The sequence below is a fragment of the Chiloscyllium plagiosum genome, unplaced genomic scaffold, assembly GCF_037043375.1.
Source record: "Chiloscyllium plagiosum isolate Xiang-an unplaced genomic scaffold, Cpla_swu_hap1 HiC_scaffold_36, whole genome shotgun sequence".
NCBI lineage: Eukaryota > Metazoa > Chordata > Chondrichthyes > Orectolobiformes > Hemiscylliidae > Chiloscyllium > Chiloscyllium plagiosum.
The window spans coordinates 771972-795211 of NW_028270174.1; positions in this window are offsets into that span (position 1 = coordinate 771972).

The following is a 23240-nucleotide window of genomic DNA, read 5'->3' on the forward strand; positions in this document are numbered from 1 at the left end:
AAGTGATGCATTTTGGAAGGTTAAACTCGAATGCTGAACATAGGATTAAAGACAGGATTCTTGGTAGTGTGGAGGAACAGCGGGACCTTGGTTTGCAAGTACATTGATCCCTCAAAGTTGCCACCCAAGTGGATAGGGTTGTTAAGAAAGCATATGGTGTTTTGGCTTTCAATAGCAGGGAGATCGAGTTTAAGAGCTGCTGGTTTTGCTACAACTGTACAAGTCCCTGGTGAGACCACACTTGGAATATTGTGTCCAGCTCTGGTCTCCCTACTTTAGGAAAGATACAGAGGCTTTGGAGAGGGTGCAAAGAAGGTTTACCCGGATGCTGCCTGGACTGGAGGACTTGCCGTATGAAGAAAGGTTGAATAAGCTCGGACTTTTCTCTCTGGAGAGAAGGAGGAAGAGAGGAGACCTGATCGAGGTGTACAAGATAATGAGAGGAATAGATAGAGTCAATAGCCAGAGACTTTTCCCCAGGACAGGATTGACTGGTACAAAGAGTCATAATATCTTCAAACTAAGAGGAAGGTATAGAGGGGACATCAGTGGTAAGTTCTTTACGCAGAGAGTTGTGAATGCATGGAATGCGATGCCAGCGCTGGTGGTGGAAGCAGTGTCATTAGGGATATTTAAGCGATTGCTGGACATGCTCATGGATAGCAGTGAGTTGAGTGGGGCATAGGTAAAGTTATTATATTTTACATTAGGATTAACCTTGGCACCACATCGTGGGCCAAAGGGCCTGTTCTGTGCTGTACTTTTCTATATTCTATGTTCTGTACCATCGGGGAGAAGGTACAGAAGCCTGAACACACGCACGAGCTGGTTTCACAATAGTTTCTACCTACTGTTAGAATACTGAATGGACTCGCAAATTCTTAACATTCGCCTGTACCTGTGTTTTTGTCTTTTGCTGTTGTTTACCTACTATTTACTCTCTATGCTACTTAACTCTGCGATCTGCCTGTATCACTTGCGGGACAAAGCTATTCACCATGCCTCAGTACAAGTGACAATAAATTCAAATCAATTCAATTTACTAAACCGGATGCTGTCCTGTGTTTAGTACCCATTGATGAATTTAACTCATTGAGGTTAGATTTTGAATTTGAGGTTTTTTTTTTGGTGGGGTTCCTGAAATCTACTTGCAGCTGTACATCTCTCCTCCCATAGCAGTCTCCTGCTTTTCTATTCCTTCAGATCCTTAATATTTTGTTTCATTGGCTACATGAGATGCCATTTCATAAATAATTCTGAATTTTAATGCTGTTACAATAGGTGAGAGGACCAGATGGGCAGTTTGCAGAATCTTGAAGATCGATCTCTGGGAAACCAGTGGAAGCAGCTTTTATCCTGGACTGTCACAATAAGAAATCCTGACAAAGTTGAGACTCTTTGCCATCCTTGGTTGTGAAAACTGAAATTGCCAGCTCAGACTGAAAGATATGAGGAGTTTGCGTGAGGTACTGCACCCCTCCATTTTACTTTTATTTCTTCTGCGTTTAGAATAGGTGAGCATCAGCTGGTGTTAAAGATAAATAACAATAAACACAGCAATTTTTCTCATTTATTAATTCATGGGACATGGGCATCTCTGGTTAAGCCAGCATTTATTGCCCATCACTAATTACTCAGAGGGCAGGCAAAAGTTAGCCATATTGCTGTGGGTCTGGAGACACATGTAGACCTGACCAGGTGAGGATGGCAGATTTCCTTCCCTAAAGGACATTAGTGAACTAAGTGGGTTTTTACAACAATTAATAATAGTTTCATGGCCACCATTGTGGAGACAAACTCTCTATGTACATTTATGAACTGAGTTCACTTTTCACCAGCTGCTCTGACTGGATTTGAGTCCTGGTCTTCTGGATTATTAGTTGAAACTTTATTGCTGGAACAGCACAGCAGGTCAGGCAGCATCCAGAGAACAGGAGATTCGACGTTTCGGGCACAGGCCCTTCTTCAGGAATCAAATTCAGGCCCTTCTGGATTATTAGTCTAGTGATTTACCACAATGCCACTGTCTCCCTCCTTACTGTTACTGAAAGAGAAAAAAACCGTTTAATTTATATAACATCATTCAGAACTCAGTAAGTCACAAAGCACTTTGCAGCCAATGAGATACTTTTGCAGAGCTGTTGCTATTGAAGTTGTTAGGGCCCTTACTGATTTTTAACTTTTAAAATTTTATTCTTTTTTTCAATTTTGGTTTGGAGCTGTGATTTGAGAACCGTGAACCAACTATGACCTTTGGACTGTGGACAGTAGGTTGTTTCTAACAAAATAGAGAAACAAACACGCTGTGGTTTGTTTGTGAGCCCAGGCCTGGAAATTAATTGCAGATTGGTTCCTGATCAAAAGATTCTGTAGATGCTTTGTCACTGGGGAAGTCATATGTTTAAACAAACAGCAGAAGTTGAGCTATTGATGAGGTCAGTGGGCTATCTGCTTCAGCAATTCTGGAAAATACTTTATATTCAAGCAGATGGCAGATGTTGAATGGTAAGTGGCACCTTTTGGAGGAGACAGCCAATTGGTCAATGAGTGGTCAAATTTTGAGTTGTTTTTAAAATGTGTTTTCTATGAGAAAGAGGTTGGATATCAATGCTACAACAAAATTTGAAAGCTCCCTGCCCCACCTCCCTTCTCAGTAATTGGAAATGCTAAGTTATAAATATTACTGTCGTAATCTAAGTGAACTGTAATGGTGATCCTGATTGACATATCAGAACATCAACCTTCAAAGCCATCTTCTATGCCAATGAAACAACACATCACTGAAGTAACCCGGTCAGTTTTGTTATTTGATTTATCCCTTATCTGTGTCTGTTTTGTCTTTTGTATGAATGGGGTTGAAAACAAAGATTATTGAGTTTAAATTATAGACATCCATTAGATCACTGATGTTTAATTTTTCTCTAAAGTTATTCTATTGTTAATACATTGCTAAATCTTGTTTAAGCTACAAGTTGGTGTTTGAAATGGATTATTTGCACAGCCTGGGATTGGTTATTCAAAACAATCTGATTAGGAACCATTGGAGTCAACTTTGAGGGTCTTTGAAAGTTTTAATTTTACTGTGTTGTGAATACAGAAGGAGGAAGGCTGATTTGGTTCATCTAGGCGAAAAAGAGGATTGCAGACACTGGAGATCAGAGTCTAGATTAGAGTGGTGCTGGAAAAGCACAGCAGGTCAGGCAGCATCCGAGGAGCAGGAAAATCGACATTTTGGGCAAAAGCCCTTCATCAGGAATGAGGCAGGGAGCCTCCAGGGTGGAGAGCTAATTGGGAGGGGGGCGGAGGTGGGGAGAAAGTAGCTAAGAGTACAATAGGTGGATGGAGGTGGGGGTAAAGGTGATAGGTCAGAGAGGTGGGTGGAGCGGTGGGAAGGAAGATTGGCAGATAGGACAGGTCATGAGGACAGTGCTGAGCTGGAAGGCTGGAACTGGGGTCAGGTGGGGGGAGGGGAAATGAGGAAATTGGTGGAGTCCACATTGATGCCCTGGGGTTGAAGGGTCCCGAGGCGGAAGATGAGGCGTTCTTCCTCTCGGCATCGGGTGGTGAGGGAGCGACGGTGAAGGAGGCCCAGGACCTGCATGTCCTCAGCAGAGTGGGACGGGGAGTTGAAATGTTCAGCCACGGGGCGGTGTGGTTGATTGGTGCGGGTGTTCCAGAGATGTTCCCTAAAGCGCTCTGCGAGAAGGTATCCGGTCTCCCCAATGTAAAGGAGACCGCATCGGGAGCAACGGATACAATAAATGATATTGGTGGATGTGCAGATAAAACTTTGATGGATGTGGAAGGCTCCTTTGGGACATTGGATGAAGGTGAGGGAGGAGGTGTGGGCACAGGTTTTGCAATTCCTGCGGTGGCAGGGGAAGGTGCCAGGATGGGAGGGTGGGTTGTTGGGTGCGTGGACCTGACCAGGTAGTCAGAGGGAACTGTCTTTGCGGAAAGCAGATAGGGATGGGGAGGGAAATATATCCCCATATATATATGGGTGGTAGGGTCCATTGGTAGGTGGTGGATATGTCGGAGGGTGACGCAGTTTATGCGGCGGTTGGTGGGGTGGCAGGTGAGGACCAGGGGTTTCTGTCCTTGTTGCAGTTGGAGGGGTGGGATTAGAGGGTGGAGGTGTGGGACATGGACAAGATGCATTGGAGGGCATCATCAATCACATGGGAAGGGAAATTACAGTCCTTAAAGAAGGAGGCATCTGATGTGTTCTGTGGTAGAACCTGTCCTCCTGGGAGCAGATACGGCAGAGGTGGTGGAATTGGGAATATGGGATGGCATTTTTGCAGGTGGTAGGGTGGGAGGAGGTGTAATCCAGACAGCTGTGGGAGTTGGTGGGTTTGTTAAAAAAAAACTCAATGTTGAGTCGGTCAGTGTTGATGGAGATGAAGATGGAGAGGTCCAGGAAAGGGAGGGAGGTGTCAGAGATGGTCCAGGTGAATTTAAGGTCAGGGTAGAATGTGTTGGTGAAGTTGATGAACTGCTCAACCTCCTCGCGGGAGCACAAGGTGGCGCTGGTGCCGGTGTAACTATGGAAGATGGACTGTTCTACGTAGCCCACAGAGACCGACATAGCTGGGGCCCTTGCGGGTGCCCATAGCTACGCCTTTCGTTTGGAGGAAGTGAGAGGATTCAAAGGAGAAATTAAGGGTGAGGACCAGTTCAGCCAAATGAATGAATGTTAGTGGAAGGGTACTGGTGGAGACGTCGGGAGAGAAAGAAACTGAGGGCTTGGAGGCCCTGGTCATGGTGGATGGAGGTGTAGAGAGATTGTATGTCTGTGGTGAAGGTGAGGCGTTGGGGGCCGGGGAAATGGAAGTCTTGGAAAGTTGGAGGGAGTGGGTGGTGTCTCGAACGTATGTAGGGAGTTCCTGGACTAGGGGGGATAGGACAGTGTTGAGGTAGGTGGAGATGAGTTCGGTTGGGCAGGAGCAGGCTGAGACAATGGGTCGGCCGGGATAGTCAGGCTTGTGGATCTTGGGAAGGAGGTAGAATCAGGCGGTGAAGGGTTCCCGAACTGAGGTGGGAAGCTGTGGGTGAGAGATCTCCTGAGGTGATGAGGTTGTGTATGGTCTGGGAGATGATGGTTTGGTGATGGGGGTTGGGGTCATGGACGAGGGGGTGGTAGGAGGAGGTGTCTTTGAGTTGGCATCTGGCTTCAGTGGTGTAGAGGTCAGTGCACCTCCTTTATCCACTAGTTTGATGGTGAGGTTGGGATTGAAGCAGAGGGAGTGGAGGGCTGCGTGTTGGGAGGGTTAGAGGTTGGAGGGGGGTAGACAGGTTGAGGTGGTTAGTGTCTTGGTGGTAGCTGGAAATGAGATCGAGGGCAGGTAATAGGCCAGCGCGGGGTGTCCAGGTGGATGGAGTGTGTTGAAGGCGGGTGAAGGGGTCCTCGGAAGATGGGCGGGAGTCCTGATTGTAAAAGTAAGCTCTGAGGCGGAGGCAATGGAAGAAGTGTTCAACGTCATGACGCGTATTGAATTTGTTGATGCGTGGACAGAGGGGGATGAAGGTAAGGCATTTGCTGAGGACTGATTGTTCATGGTCCTGGGCCTCCTCCATTGCCACTCCCTCACCACCCGATGCCTGGAGGAAGAAAGCCTGATTTAGTTCATCTGTGTCTGTGTGTCACAACAAAATGTAGGAAACATGGTAGTCAGTTTATCTGCAGCATGCTCTCTCAAACGTTAACTTGAGAAGGATCAGAGAATCTATTTCACCAGCACTGACTGAGGGGGGCTTTTAGATGAATTGCCAAGGGAGGTGCTGTTTTCCATCTCATCTGAGGAGCAACACCACTGACCGTACAGGACTTCCTCCACAAGTATCCATACACACAGATGATGAGGGACACTAGTTCGACTGGGACAATACATCCATCCTGGAACAGGCTAAACAAAGACATGGATCGGAATTCCTGGAGGCATGGCATTCAAACCAGATCTCCACTATCAAACATATCTATTTGGACCCCATTTACCAATCTCGGTAACAGAACTGGAAATGATGTTACCCACCACAGACCAAGACATACAAATGGCAAGTGGGACAGAACACCAGCACTTCATCAGAGGCTCTCTGATGATGCTACCTAGCATGGTAACCAGACGTCTGAGAGTAAACCTACCAGCTCAGTGAGCAAACGTACGACCTGAGCTACAAATCTTCTCCAAAATCACGACCTCTCTCCTTGTCAAACCACCAAGATGACAGTTCCAGTAACGGGGGAAGTATTGGGCTCTGTGCCTGTATGCTGCCACTCACCTGGCTGGCCACATTTTTCCTTGTTCTTTTTTTTTCATTTCATGTTTCCTTCATTTCTCTTTTATATCAAATTTCACCTTTTCTTTTTTGCAATTGTGGTGAAGGAAGGCAATTGTGAGGGTCTGTGGCAGTGGCAGAGTGATGGATCCAGATGTCCATTCCTCGTGACTGTGGCTTTTACCAAAGGTTTGATTGTCAGTGGGTCAGGTCCGTTCCTCCTGGCTATAGCGATGACATGCTGGGTCTGCTCTGTCCCTCCTTGCTGTGGTGGCGATGCAGTGGTTTCGGTGCTAACAGTATGTGGTGGGTCCAGTCCGGAAATCCTTGCTTTAGCAGCTTCATGGGCAGTTTCAGCAGCAGTGTCCTGTAGAAACCCAGGAGCTGTTTCAATTATTTCTTTTTATAATTTCTGCAATTAAAATTGTGCTGACATACACAAAACACTATTCTCATAAATACGTGACAATAAATTGCTATTCTATTGCTAGTTTCGGAGCGTGTAACACTCCCTCAGCGCTGACCCTCGAGCTGTGCGGCGCTTACCCAATACTCTATGGGAGAGTTGGTGTCGGGTTTTGAGCTCACGTTTGGACTTGGTCCTGAAATCATTACTGTCTGACTCACAGCCAAGTGTGTTACTATACACACACACGTACCTAATAGCCTTGAGCCATGATTTCGATCATGTCCATTTAATTAAATACTTTTGGAATATGAAGCTAGTCCCACTAACAGGACTATGTGACTGCTGGATTGTTGTTCATAACCCATTTGGTGCGCTACTGTCCTTTTAGGGAGGGAAATCTGACATCCTTAGCTGGTCTGGCCGATGATGGAACTCCAGCTACAATCCACAAAAACCTCAGCAATTTCCACCCTCCCCCCCCCCCCCCCCCTCTCAGGCAAATGCACCGCAGCAATTTCCACCCCCCCCCCCCCCCCCCCCAGGCAAATGTGGAGTGGATGAAAAGTTTTGGTCATTCCAATGACACTCTTTGTTTATGAATGAATAAGTTTAATAAATGTGATTGAGCATTGCATGGTTGAGTATCTCCAGGAACAATAGCCATATGCAGGTCTGGCAGCAGCTGTAAGGAGAGAAAAGAGCTGACGTTTTGAGTATAACTGACCCTTTGTCAAAGCTTTGTCAAGGTCAGTTAGACTCAACGTCAGCTTTTTTCTCTCCTTACAGATGCTGCCAGACCTGCTGATATTTTCCAGCATTTTCTGTTTTGGTTTCCACAGTAATTTGCTTCTATCTATATTCAGGTGGCAGCTTCATATGGACTATGCCTTTAACTGAGAACAATGACGATTTGAAGTATTTTTCTCTTCTTACCCTACATGTAGATCAATACAATTTACTGATTTCTCTTGACCCTCATGACCTTGGGACCCATTACATTAGAACCTGCAATTCCAGCAAATATGTAACTTTCTGAAAAAGTTCCAAGCAGTAAATTAATGCGGTTTTGGTTTCTGTTAACAGACTCCTGATTAGAGGATGACACAAGCTCCAACTTGCTTCCTGTTCTATCTCTTGTGCCAAAGTGTAAAATTAGTCTGTTTTAATAGCTTTGACATTGACGTCATCAGTTCTCTTGCTACCAACAGACTGGATGATGTAAGTTAGACTCGAAAATCAAGTTCTGTTATTCATTTTGTTTTTGCTGAAACCAGTACAAGTTACTCCATGGAAAGTAATCATTAAATCCCAAACATTTAGGAAATATTAAAATTTGGGGAATTACATTTTAACATTGTGATGATTGTGATTATATTGTACTGAGTATGTGCAACTGCATCAGACAGTGGATTTTTAAGATTAATTAATATCTTCTAGTTGTTCACTATCATTGAATCCCTACAGTGTGGAAACAGACCCTTCAGCCCAACAAGTTCACACCAACCCTCTGAAGAGTAACTCACCCAGACCCATTCCCTCCCCTATTATCCTACATTTACTCCTAACTAATGCACCTAACCTACATATCCCTGAACACTATGGGCAATTGAGCATAACCAATTCACCTAACTTGCACACCTTTGGATTGTGGGAGGAAATCACAGCACCTGAAGGAAACCCATGCAGACTCTGGGAGAATATGCAAACTCCACACAGAGAGTAGCCCAAGGTTGGAGTCAAATCCAGGCCCCTGGCACTGTGAGGCAGCAGTGCTAACCACTGTGAGGCAGCAGTGCTAACCACTGTGAGGCAGCAGTGCTAACCACTGTGAGGCAGCAGTACTAACCACTGTGAGGCAGCAGTGCTAACCACTGTGAGGCAGCAGTGCTAACCACTGTGAGGCAGCAGTGCTAACCACTGTGAGGCAGCAGTACTAACCACTGTGAGGCAGCAGTGCTAACCACTGTGAGGCAGCAGTGCTAACGACCGAGCCACCGTTGAACCTATTGGACATCCATGAATTCAGGTCACCAACAGGGATATGAGATTTTGGAAATGTGAACTGGCATATGGACAGGGCCCACTCACTCAGGGCCCACTCACTCAGGGCCCACTCACTCAGGGCCCATTCACTCAGGGCCCACTCACTCAGGGCCCACTCACTCAGGGCCCACTCACTCAGGGCCCATTTGAATACTGCTCAAATGATAGGAACTGCTTGGTCTCAAAGGTCGAGAAAACCTACTTGCTCATCTAACTACAATGGTCACTTGTAATTAACAAGGTATCATTTACTGCATGTTTGTAACTGGTTCCAGGTTACATTGATCTGATAGACATTGTTGCACAAACTTTTGAAGAGGACCAGAGAGTAGGATCTGAGATCCTGAACTAGTCATCCCCTAAGTTTATATGACATCATTGAGCTTATCACATGCCTCAGTGTTAACCCTTTCTCATCCCTATACAAGTTCTCCTGCTGACAGTGATCCCTAATTACTGACATACTAACCAGTGGAAACAGAATATCTGTTACCCTGTCAACATTGTTCACAATTTTGAAGAGTCATAGAGATCTACAGCATGGAAACAAACCCTTCGGTCCAACCCGTCCATGCAGACCAGATATCCCAACCCAATATAGTCCCATGTGCCAGCACCCGGCCCATATCCCTCCAAACCCTTCCTATTCATATACACATCCAAATGCCTCTTAAATGTTGCAATTGTACCAGCCTCCACCACATCTTCTGGCAGCTCATTCCATACATGTACCATCCTCTGCATAAAAAAGTTGCCCCTTAGGTCTCTTTTATATCTTTCCCCTCTCACCCTAAATCTATGCCCTCTAGTTCTGGACTCCCGCGCTCCAGGGAAAAGGCTTTGTCTATTTATCCTATCCATGCCCCTCATAATTTTGTAAACCTCTATAAGGTCACCCCTCAGCCTCCGGGCAAACAGCCCCAGCCTGTTCAGCCTCTCCCTGTAGCTCAGATCCTCCAACCTTGGCAACATCCTTGTAAATCTTTTCTGAACCCTTTCAAGTTTCACAACATCTTTCTGATAGGAAGGAGACCAGAATTGCACGCAATATTCCAACAGTGGCCTAACCAATGTCCTGTACAGCCGCAACATGACCTCCCAACTCCTCTACTCAATACTCTGACCAATAAAGGAAAGCATACCAAACACCTGCTTCACTATCCTATCTACCTTCGACTCCATTTTCAAGGAGCTATGAACCTGCACTCTAAGGTCTCTTTGTTCAGCAACACTCCCTAGTACCTTACCATTAAGTGTATAAGTCCTGCTAAGATTTGCTTTCCCAAAATGCATCACCTCGCATTTATCTGAATTAAACTCCATCTGCCACTTCTCAGCCCATTGGCCCCTCTGGTCCAGATCCTGTTGGAATCTGAGTTAACCCTCTTCGCTGTCCACTACACTTCCAATTTTGGTGTCATCTGCAAACTCACTAACTGTACCGCTTATGCTCGCATCCAAATCATTTATGTAAATGACAAAACGTAGAGGACCCAGCACCGATCCTTGTGGCACTCCACTGGTCACAGGCCTCCAGTCTGAAAAACAAGCCTCCACCACCACCCTCTGTCTTCTACTTTGAGCCAGTTCTGTATTCAAATCGCTAGTTCTCCCTTTATTCCATGAGATCTAACCTTGCTAATCAGTCTCCCATGGGGAACCTTGTCGAACGCCTTACTGAAGTCCATATAGATCACATCTACTGCTCTGCCCTCATCAATCCTCTTTGTTACTTATTCAAAAAGCTCAATCAAGTTTGTGAGACATGATTTCCCACGCACAAAGCCATGTGGACTATCCCGATTCAGTCCTTGCCTTTCCAAATACATGTACATACTGTCCCTCAGTATTCCCTCCAACAACTTGCCCACCACTGAGGTCAGGCTCACCGGTCTATAGTTGTCTATAATTCCCTGGCTTGTCTTTACCGCCCTTTTAAAACAGTGGCACCATGTTAGCCAACCTCCAGTCTCCCGGCACTTCACCTGTGACAATCGATGATACAAATATCTCAGCAAGAGGCCCAGCAATCACTTCTCTAGCTTCCTGCAGAGTTCTCGGATACACCTGATCAGGTCCTGGGGATTTATTCACCTTTAATCGTTTCAAGACATCCAGCACTTCCTCCTCTGTAATCTAGACATTTTGCAAGATGTCACCATCTATTTCCCTACAGTATATATCTTCCATATCCTTTTCCACAGTAAATACTGAAGCAAAATATTCATTTAGTATCTCCCCCATTTTCTGTGGCTCCACACAAAGGCTGCCTTGCTGATCTTTGAAGGGCCCTATTCTCTCCCTAGTTACCCTTTTGTCCTTAATAAGGTCACCTCTTAATCTTCTCAGCTCCAAGGAAAATGAGCCCAGTTTCTCTAATCTTTCCTTGTATCTAAAATCCTTCATTCCTGGCCACATTCTCATAAATCTCCTCTGAGTTCACTGCAGGGCTTTAACATCCTTCCTTACATAAGGCACCCAGAACTGAACACAATATTCCTAAATGTGGCCTGATCAATGTTTGGAGAGATGTAGCATCATTTACTTGCTTTTTCACTCGAGGCCTCTATTTGTAAACCTAAGGATCCTATAAGCCTTCCTAACAACTGATTCACCTTGCCTGGCCACCCACAGAGAATTATGCACGTGAACCCCAAGATCCCTCTGCTCCTTCAAGTTGTACCATTGAGCGTGTATGTATTGTCTGTCTGTGTTTCTCCAACAAAATGCATTACCTTCCATTTCTCGCCATTGAAACTCATCCGTCAGGTGTCTGCCCGTTTGGATAATGTCCCTCTGAAGTCTCTCAGTGTCATCCTCACAGTTTATCATTCTCCCCAGCTTTGTAGCATGTGAAACTTTAGAGATTTTGCCCTCAACACCTGTCTCCAGATCATTTATTTAAATCAGAAAAAGCAAGGGTTTCAACACCAATCTCTTTCAACTCATCTCCAATCTGAGAAATACCCAACTATACTCACACTCTGTTTCCTATCTTTTAACCAATTTCTAATTCAGTGGTCAAGGACCCATCAAACCCAAACATTTTCAAATTGCTGACCAACCTGCCAGGTGGTACCATATCAAATACTTTCTGAAAGTCCAAGTATACAACACCTACCCTCAACCACTGCCTGTGTCACCTTGTCAAAGAACTCAATAAAATTTGTCAGACATGATGTGCCCTTGACAAAGCCATGTTGACTGTCTAGTATTCACTTATTTTCTCCATGTATATTTACCTTATCCTGTAGTACAGCCTCCCTCAGTTTTCCCACTATTGATGTCAAGCTGACAGGTCTGTAGTTTCCTGGGACTTCCTGTGTCCCTTTCTTAAACAGCAAACCTACAGTGCCCTGGACTAATCATGTGTTCAGAGAGACTTGAAAGATTTCTGTTAACGGCTCTGTGGTTTGCTGCCTTAACTCTCTTAGCTGAGTCCCAGCCAGGCCATGTGATTTCTCCACCTAGAGTCTGCACCTCTTTAGCTCCTATTCTTTATCTGTCACTATGCTGCTCAGTTGCTCAACCCCCACACTTTCAACTGGGTCATTGTCACCATTTTCTAATTTGATAAAGGCAGATGCCAAATATTTGTTTTGTACCTCTGCTATATACTTTGTTTCAGTGAGTAGCATATTCAGCTTGTTCCTGATGGGCCCACTCTATCTTTCACTAAACTTTGACTATTAATATGTTTGAAGAACATTTTTCTATTTGTTTTAGCGCAGCCTGCCATTCTTTCTTCAAGCTTCTTCCTGGTCTTCTTTATTCCAGCCTTAGTCTCTCTCCTCATTTGAGATACTCTTCCCTGATTTCTATTGCAATTATTATTCTGGTGTGCATCAAATATCTCCTGTTTCAACTTAATTTTCTCATCAATATTTTTAGTCATTCGGGGTACTCTAACTTTATTTATCTCTCATGGGTATGTACCTGGCTTGCACCCTATTCCTCTCCCATTTTGAAATTCTCTCATTTTTCATCCACTATTTTATCCACCAAAATGTGTTTCCAATTAACACGCTCCAGATCAACTTTCAGAAGCCTAAAATCTGTCCTTTTCCAGTTTGGAATCTTAATAACTGTTTTTCATCATTTTCCAATTGAATATTGAACCTTATTATGTTATGTTCACTATTTCCCAAATGCTGCCCCACTCTGTTTTCTCCATTTTGGCCTGCCTCATTTTCTAGGACCTGGTGTTTTGTGATCTTTTTAGTTGTGGTGACTGAGCCAACTTCTCCCAGAATCCTCCTCAGTTACTGCAGCACCCTGAAATAACTTCATGCTGTAGTGGAAGAAAATCAAATCTTCCTGAGGATTTCTCATATTTAATCTCATGAATGTTGTTATTCTTGTGAGCTGTCAAGATTTATCCCTGAACCAGCACCAGTAAAGCATCCAATATGGTCACATCAAAGCAGTTATTAAGATCTTGCTGTGCAGACACTCTCTTTGTGGTTTCTACGACTCAGCAGAGATTAGAAGCAATTCGTTGGCTGGAAAGTACTTTGGAATGTCCCCAGGTTGTAAAATGTGCTGTAGAAATGAATCTTTCTACAGGTACTTATTTAATTTGATCTCAAATGCTGTGTTGAGTCAGTGTACATTAATAATTCTCTTTGCAAAAAACGACTACTAAAGGTTTGTCCTTTCTGTTGTAGAGCAGGCAATTTACATGCAGTACCCGGACTAAAAGACTTGAGCATTCATGGATGTTGGTGTCCATCCCGTCATGTTTGTGCGGCTATTGTTACCCTCTGAGCTTGAGGGTTATCAGGACAATGACCCCTCAGACAGAGGGTGTCGCTGGATGGGAAATAGAACAGCTTACAGAGGGATGTCTAGACACTTCACCTAGGATTGATTGCAATATATGCGTTTCTACCTCAGTGTATTCAAACATCCCCCTACAATACCAAGGACCTTAATCTTTATTTGATGGAGCCTTTCTTGAAAGTCAGAATCTTGCTCATTCCATTATTTTTACACTTGAGTATTTCCTCAAAGAATTCAATTAAATTAGTCACATTAGATGTGCCCTTTATAAATTCCCATTGGCTCTTCAATTAGTAAGTGTAGGCATTACTGTTTCCATTTATAATGTTTAGTTATAACTTGAATTTTCTCATCTTTTCCTGCAGCAGTGATAATTTGTACAAAGATTGAGTAGCTACATTGTGACATCAAAATTCTCTTTCCTCAAGACACCTGCTGCCTGTTGTTTCTTCAGAGCCAAACTCTGAAAACCTTTATAATATTTTCATTTATTTGTAGTGATTTAACAAGTAATCAGAACACATTTAACTGCAATTTCTATCCTATTTACATCTCATTTTTGTACAGCATCATATACAAAGATCATAGCAGAGTTGCTTAAACAATGCATCTCACAGATAAATATGAAAGCCACAAAATTGAATTTCATGTTTTGCAACGTGATTTCTCAGACAATAAAAGTATTCTTTTCAGGAACCGCTATTCAGTGGGCTGGTGGCTGTCTTCAATTGAATGTGATTGCAAACTGCATGGCAGGCTTTGATTGCATTGGGATTCAGAAGCCACATTATTGCAGTGTTTCATTATAGTTTCATTTTAAGTATCTGTTTTGTAACAAAATAGAAGTCTTCATCTGCAGAGCAAGTTCAGACTTGTTGTCCATCACTGACCCACATTTTCCTTCAATGAGGCAGGAAAACTAGAGTTAACCCTATGTTCAGATTTCCTCATGTCCAGGCTATGGTGACTGATTACTGTATGGTTTGCTTTGATTCATTATCCGACATGTAGGACAGGGTTTACAGTGTGCTGCTAAAGCACGAAGCTCTTGTCAACACGTTGTCTTGAAATAGACCCACTTAGTTCTTTTTCCTTTTACCTTGTGTAATTCCAACCTGGACTCAGGTTACCGAATCAAACCCTTTTTTTGTTACCTCTAGGATTGACTATTCCAGCAGCCAGTTTCCCATGTTGTGCTCTTCAGAAACTTGTTACTAATATCCCAAGTCATACCATGTCCTGTTCCACATCTTTCTGCATATTCATTAACCTGCATTGATTATCAACTTAAAAAAAAAGCGCCTTGATTTTTAAAATTCTCACCCTAGTTTACAAATCTCTTCATGGCCCTGACCCTTTCTTAGCCCCCTCGCCCCAGTGCCAATAATTCACCAGAAGGTCTGCACTCCTCTGATTCCAGTCTCTTGTGTTTCCCTGGTTTTTGATACTTTACCCTTGTGACCGTGCCTTCAGCTACCTGGTTCTCATGATTTGGAATTCCTTCAAAACCTATCCAACTCAACATCTCTCTCTCTCCTCCTTTAAAATTTGTCTTAAACTCTGCCACTTTGATCAAACAGTAACAAGATTAGACAGAGACGGCATGGATTTATGAAATATAAATCATGCTTGCCAAATCTCCTGAAATGTTTTGAGGAAATCTGTTTCAAATTTGACAAGGGGGAGTCAGTGGATGTGCTTTATTTAGACTTTCAAAAAGTTTTCAATATGGTCCCACTAAAGAGATTAATGTGTAAAATTAAAGCACATGGGATTGAGGTGGATAGAAACAGATTGGCAGACAGGAAACAAACGGTAGTAATAAATGACAGGCAGTGACTAGTGGGATACTGCAGGGATCAATGGTTAGACCCCAGCTATTCTTAGTATACATTTATGATTGAGATGAGGGAACCAGGTGTAATATCTCCAAGTTTGTTAATAACAAAGCTGGCTGTGAGGAGGATTCAGAGATGCTTCAGTATGATTTGGACAGGCTGAGTAAACACATGCATGGCAGATATGGTTTAATGTGCTTAAATGAGACGTTAGAGACGTTATCCACTTTGGTAGCAAAAAGCAGGAAAGCAAATTATTATCTGAATGATGATAGATTGGGAAAAGGGGAGGTGCATCGAGATCTGAGTGTCTTTGTTCACCAGTCACTGAAAGTAAGCATGGGTGCAGCAGACACTAATGAAGGCAAATGGTATACTGGCCTTCATAACAAGTGGATTTGAGTATAATTGCTGCACTTGTACAGGGACCATGGTGAGACTGTACCTAGAGTATTGTGTGCAGTTTTGGTCTTTTTAATCTGAGAAAGGATGCTCTGTTATGGAGTGAGTACAACAAAGGTTTACCAGACTGATTCTTGGGATAGCAGGACTGACGTATGAAGAGAGACTGGATCAGTTAAGATTATATTCACTGGAGTTTATAAAAATGAGAAGATCTCTTAGAAACCCATAAAATTCTAACAGGACCAGACTAGGTTAATGCAAGAAGGAAGTTCCCCATGATAAAGGAGTTCAGAACCAAGGGTCACAGTTTAAGGATATGAGATAGGCCATTTGGGACTGAGATAAGGAGAAATGTCTTCATCCAGAGAATGGGGAGCCTGTGGCATTTTCTGCCACAGAAAATAGTTGAAGCCAAATCATTGAATATTTTCAAGAAGGAGTTCCATTTAGTTCTTAGGACTAAAGGAATTCAAGTGTACGGGGAGGAACAGGTACAGGATACTGAGCTGGATGAACAATCATGATCATATTGAATGGTGGAGCAGATGAAGGGCGGAAAGGCTTACTACTGCTCCTATTGATGTGACTCTCGTTCTCTGTGGAAGTGGCATGGTGCATGTCCCCAATTGTCAATGTCTTCTTGCTATGGGGTAGTTAGATTTTGTGTCAGTTAGTTTTTATTTTAGGATAGAGGATAGCAGGGAATGCATAGGGGTTTGGAGGTCTGGAGAAGCCCCATTACTGAGAATTGGTGACAATGAGATAGTTAGGATAAAGTGAGGACTGCAGATGCTGGAGATCAGAGTCGAGAGTATGGTGCTGGAAAAGCACAGCCGGTCAGGCAGCATCCGAGGAGCAGGAGATTCGATGTTTCGGGCATAAGCCCTTCATCAGGAATGAGGATTGTAGGCCAGGGTGCTGAGAGATAAATGGGAGGGGGGTATGGGGGTGGGGCTGAGGGGAAGGTAGCTAAGAATGCGATAGGTAGATGAAAGTGAGGGAGAAGGTGAGAGGTTGGAGAGGAGACAATACTCACCAAAAAGTTGTCAGTTGTTAAAGGTCAGTGATTGATTGATTGATTGAGGGTGAACATTCTGAACTATTGACAATTTAAGATGATGTTGAGTTGTTGAGAGACAGTAGCATCATGCAAGTGATAAAGAGAGAACAAGGATTTCTTGAGATTTAGCTGAAGATGTTGATCCATGTGCTTCATATTTTTGGGAGTACAGTGAATCTTTAGAATTCTCTATCACTGTGGAATTGCAATCATTGAGTAAGTTCAAAATAGAGATCAATAGGTTTTGAGTTCCTGAAGACATCAAGATTTTTGGGAATCGTATGAGAATATGTCATTGAGGCACTTGATCAGCCATGATCTAAAATAGCAAAGGAAGTTTAAGGAGCACAATAGCCTTCTCCTGTTCCAAGGGTGACGGAATGGTATTGTCACTGCTCCAGTATATCAGAGACTCAGGCTAATGTTCGGGGAAGTTGGATTCAAATCCCACCATTGCAGATGATAAAATTTGAATTCGGTTAATAAACCTGCAATTTAAAAATAAATAGTCTCACGATAATCATGAAAACCATTGTCATAAAAACACATCTGATTCAAGAATGTTCTTTAGGGAATGAAAATCTGGATCTTTAGCTGGTCAGGGCTATACTCCATTCCAGAACCACAGAAATGTGGTAGATCCTTCACTGCCCTTTGAAATGACCCAGTAAGCTATTTAGTTCAAGTGCAGTTAGGGATGGCCAATAAATGTTGACCTATCCAGTGACACCAACATCCAATTCAAACACATTTCCAATGTTCCAGGGAGATGAAGCACCCACCTTTATCGAAAAAGCACTGTCATTGAAGTTACATGACGAAGTTGAAATCAGATAATTTAAAGATTGGAAAGGTGCTGGAGCCAATACCAATTCCCAAGGAAGACCTTTGCTGTGGGATGTCTGCAAGTGCAGCAACCAGAATTTGCTGTGATACTGAACTGAGGTCACGTGTCTCGCTGAGGGATATTGCTGTTATACACTGATTGACTGGAATCTGAGGAGCTTCTCAATTGGTCTGCTGTTTCATTGATAAATCGATTCTTCAACGTGAGTGCAATGTGGATACTAATTCATCATCCCCTTAGCAATTCAAATCCACTTCAAAGTTTAAATGTCTCATTCTGTGGCTGAGTGCTTTTTAAATTAAGCATCCCCTCTCTGTATACCTGTGGTACTTATTGTCATCATATTATTCAATAAGCTTAGCATTTTCTCAGTCTTATTTCAGAAAAACACACTATTATCAATAAATAAAGCCCTTGTTTCAATCTGGTCTGACTTACAAGGATTTGTTTTTTCCCAGACATTGTTGCAGATGTTGCAGATGTAGGGAGGACACAGGCCTGAATATTGGCATTTCTGAATCTTACTGTTTCAGCCATGAGGCAGTCTTCATTACAGGAGAGATTATATGCTGAAAAGGGGAGTAAGATACTGTATTATACCAGCAATATCTGGTTTACATCATCAGGAAAGGATGACAGGCTGGGTCTCATCTCTCTTAAAAAAAAAGTTTGAATGGAGTGGATGCGGAGAATGTTTCCTCGTGGGGAAGGGCATAACCACAGGATGTCAGTTTAAGATTTTCACCACGAAATCCAAACAGGAATTCAGAAAGAACTTCACCTCTGAGAGAGTGATAAACATATGGGATTTGCTGCCACAGGAAATGATTGAAACATATTATTGACCCATTTAAGTAGAATCTAGACAAACATTACAAGAATGAAAGGAGCAGAAGGTTAGAGTGAATGGATTTAGATGCAGAATGATGAGAGAAGGCTGAATTGAAGAATAAGTACAGCACAGACTGGTTGAGCTGAATAGCCTGTTTCTGTGTTGTGTATTTTATGGAATCTTGTATAAAATTAGAGAATATAAAAACCATCATCTCAGTGAAAGTTGTTTTGTCTTGGATGGTGTCAAACTTCTTGAGTATTTTTGGAACCACAACCATCCAGGTAAAGGTGGAGTATTCCATCATACTCCTGACTTGCTCCTTATTGAACATAGAACAATACAGCATAGAACAGGCCCTTCAGCCCTCGATGTTGCACCGACCTGTGAACTAATCTAAGCCCATCCTCCTACACTATCCCATCATCATCCATGTGCTTATCCAAGGATTGTTTAAATCTCCCTCATGTGGCCAAATTAACTACATTGGCAGGTAGGGCATTCCACCACCTTACCACTCTCTGAGTAAAGAACCTGCTTCTGACATCTGTCTTAAAGCTATCAACTGTTAATTTGTAGCTGTGACCCCTTGTACAAGCTTTTTCCTAGGAAAAAGACTTTCACTGTCTACCCTATCGAATCCTCTGGTCATCTTGTATGTCTCTATCAAATCTCCTCTTCGCCACCTTCTTTCCAATGAGAACAGACCCAAGTCTCTCAGCCTTTCCTCATAAGACCTTCCCTCCAGACCAGGCAACATCCTGGTAAATCTCATCTGCACCTTTTCCAATGCTTCCACATCTTTCCCGAAATATGGCGACCAGAACTGTATACAATATTCCAAGTGTGGCTGCACTAGCGTTTTGTATAGTTGCAGCATGATATTGCGGCTCCGGAACTCAATCCCTCTACCAATGAAACCTAACACACCGTATGCTGCCTTAACACCACTATCCACCTGGGTGGCAACTTTCAGGGATCTATGCACAGCACATCCACATTAGTAAGAATCTTTCCATTGACCCAATACTCTGCCTTCCTGTTATTCTTCCCAAAGTGCACCACCTCACATTTAGCTGCATTGAACTCCATTTGCCACCTCTCAGCCCAATTCTGCAGTTTATCCAAGTCCCCCTGCAACCTGTAACATTCTTCCAAACTGTCCACTACTCCACCGACTTTAGTGTCATCTGCAAATTTACTCATCCATCCACCTATGCCTGCGTCTAAGTCATTTATTAAAATAACAAACAGCAGTGGTCCCAAAACAGATCCATGTGGCACACCACTAGTAAACTGACTCCAGGCTGAATATTTTCCATGAAACACCACTTGCTGCCTTCTTTCAGAAATCCAGTTTCCAATCCAAACTGCTAAATTACCCTCAATCCCATGCCTCTGCATTTTCTCCAACAGCATACCATGTGGAGCCTTATCAAAGGCTTTACTGAAGTCCATGTATACAACATCAACTGCCCTACCCTCATCTACATGCTTGGTCACCTTCTCGAAAAACTCAATGAGGTTTGTGAGACAAAACCATGTTGACTATCTGAAATCAAATTGTTGCTCGCTAGATGATTATAAATCTTATTTCTTATAATCCTTTCCAAAACTTTTCCTACAACAGATATAAGGCTCACTGGTCTATAATTACCTGGGTCATCTCTACTGCCCAACTTGAACAAGGGCATAATATTTGCAGTCCTCCAGTCGGCTGGTACTAAACCTGTAGACAATGACGACTCAAAGATCAAAGCCAAAGGTTCCAACATCTCCTCCCTAGCTTCCCAGAGAATCCTTGGATAAATCCCATCTGGTCCAGGGGCATTGTCCACTTTCACTCCTCCTAGAATTGATAACACCTCCTCCTTACTAATCTCGATCCTTTCAAGTCTAATAGCCTGTATCTCATTCTTCTCCTCTATAATATTCTCCTTTTCCTGAGTGAAAACAGATGAGAAATATTCATTTAGCACCTCTCCGATCTCCACAGGGTCCACACACAACTTTCCACTCTGTCTTTCACTGGCCCTGTTCCTATGTAGTCATCCTTTTATTCCTCACATACCGATAGCAAGCTTTACGGTTCTCCTTTATTCTACCTGGTAAAGACTGTTTGTGTCCTCTCCTTGCTCCTCTTAACTCTCTTTTTAAATCCTGTAACTGTCCTCTCTTCATCTGAACCATATCATCTCAACGTCACATAAGCCTCTTTCTTCCCCTTAACAAGAGATACAATTTCTGTAGTAAACCATGGTTCCCTTGCCTTATCGCTTCCTCCCTGCCTGACAGAGATATACCTATCAAGGACACACAATATCCATTCCTTACATCAGCTCCACATTTTGATTGTCCCCATCCCCTGCATTTTGCTACCCCATTCTATGCCTCCTAAGTCTTGTCTAACTGCCCTTCCCCCATCGATAACTCTTGCCCTGTGGCATGTACCTATTCCTTTCCATTGCTAAACTAAACACAACCGAATTATGGTCACTCTGTCCAAAGTGCTCACCTACCACTAAATCAAACATCTGGCCTGGTTCATTACTAAGCACCAGATCCAGTGTGGCCTCCCCTCTTGTCGGCCCTTCGACATACTGTGTCAGGAAACCCTCACATTGGACAAAAACTGATCCATATGACATACTGGATTTATAGCATTTCCAGTCAATGCTGGGGAAGTTACAGTCCCCCATAATGACCACCCAGTTCCTTTCACTCCTACCCAGAATCGTTTTGCCAATCCTCTCCTCCACATCCCTGGAACTTTGCGGAGACCCATAAAAATCTCCCAGCAGTGTGACCTCTCCTCCTGTTTCTAACCTCAGCCCACACTACCGCAGGAGACGAGTCCTCATCAAAATTTATTTCAGCCACCGTTATATTGTCCTTGACTAACAAGGGCACACCTCCCCCTTTTTTTTTACCGCCTTCCCTGTTCTCAATGAAAGATCTAAGTACTGGAACCTGCAACATCCATTCCTGACCCTGCTCTATCCATGTCTCGAAAATGGCCACAACATCAAAGTCCCAGTTACCTATCTATCCTGCAAGCTCACCTACCTTATTTGGGATACTCCTGGTGCTGAAGTAGACACACTTCAAACCAGCTTGCTGTCTGCCAACTAACTCCTATGACCATGAAATCCTGTCCATGTCCTCCCTACTCTCATTGCAACTACACCTCAGGTTCCCATCCCCCTGCTGAGCTAATTTAAACCCACCCAAATAACACCAGCAAATTTCCCAACCAGGATATCAGTACCCCTCTAGTTCAAGTGAAGACCGTCCTATTTGTAGAGGTCCCACCTTCCCCAGAATGACCCCAATTATCCATAATCTGAAACCTCCTGCACCATCCCTGCAGCCACGTGTTCAGCTAATATCTCTCCCTATTCCTTGCCTCGCTATCACGTGGCACGGGTAACAATCCAGAGATAACAACTCTGTTTGTTCTAGCTCTCAGCTTCCACCCGAGCTCCCTGAAACCATGCCTTACATCCCTAATCCTCTTTCTACCTATATCATTGGTACTGAACATGGACCATGACTTGGGGTTGGTCACCCTCTCCCTACAGGACCCCAAAGATATGATCCGAGCCAACACACCAACTGAGAGTCTCGTTCATTCCCAACAAGCCTTCTTTCTGACCCTCTAACTATTGAGTCCCTCCTTCCCTTCAGTGCAACAGGGACATATTCTGTGCCAGAGGCCTCCATCCCAGTGCATGCCCCTGGTAAGTTGTTCCCCGCATTCACCCCCCCCCCCCCCCGCCCCCAACAATATCCAAAACGATATACTTGTTTTTCAGGGGAATGACCACAGGGGACCCCTCCACTGACTGTTTCTCCCCTTATAACAGTTACCCAGCTTTCTTTGTGCCTAGGAGTAACTACTTCCCTGTAACTCGCATTATCACAGACTCTGCCTCCTGAATGATCCGAAGTTCATCCAGCTCCCGCTCCAGTTTCTAATGCGCTCTTGGAGGAGCGAGAGCTGGGTGCACTTCCTGCAGATGTTCTTGTATGGGACACTAATGGCCTCCCTCATCTCAAACATCAAGCAGGAACATTCCTCTCCCTGCACTGCCATCCCTGCTCACCCCCTTATCAGAAAGTGAGAAAAGAAGAGAAGTTTACCTGATGCGTCCCTGGTGTGTAAGGTTAGAGGAGGTGGATGGGTGGGAGGCCCGACAAAGGTAGGGACTCAAGTCTAGAAAACCTTCCTTTCCAAGAAACCTCTGCTCTCCGATGTCAGATGTCAAATCAGTGACTCACTGCTCCCAACAGGCCCCTGGTCCAAGCTCCCGCCCTTCATGCTGCTGCTACTGAAAAACAGAAAAATGGAAATCCTTGTAAATGGGGTTCAAAATTCCCAATTTCTGACCTCAGAAGCTAACCTTAATGTTAACCATATAACCTAATGCTAACCTAATGTAACCACATTAATTGTCTGGTTCACTGATGTCCTTTTGGGGAGGAAACTCCTGTCCTTAACCTGCTCGAGCCTGCATGTAACTCCAGACCCACAGCAATGTAGTAGACTGTTAACTGCCCAATGAGCTATTAGGGTGGGCAATAAGTACTGCCCTAACTAGTGATGCTGATGTCCCATGAGCAAACAAATAAATGATTATCTTAAATTCCCCTCTTCTTTGAAGAATCCTCATTACTCTGCTGCATTTTACAATGAGTGCAATGAATGGAAATTGAGATGTTGTCATTGTGATTTGAAATGCTTT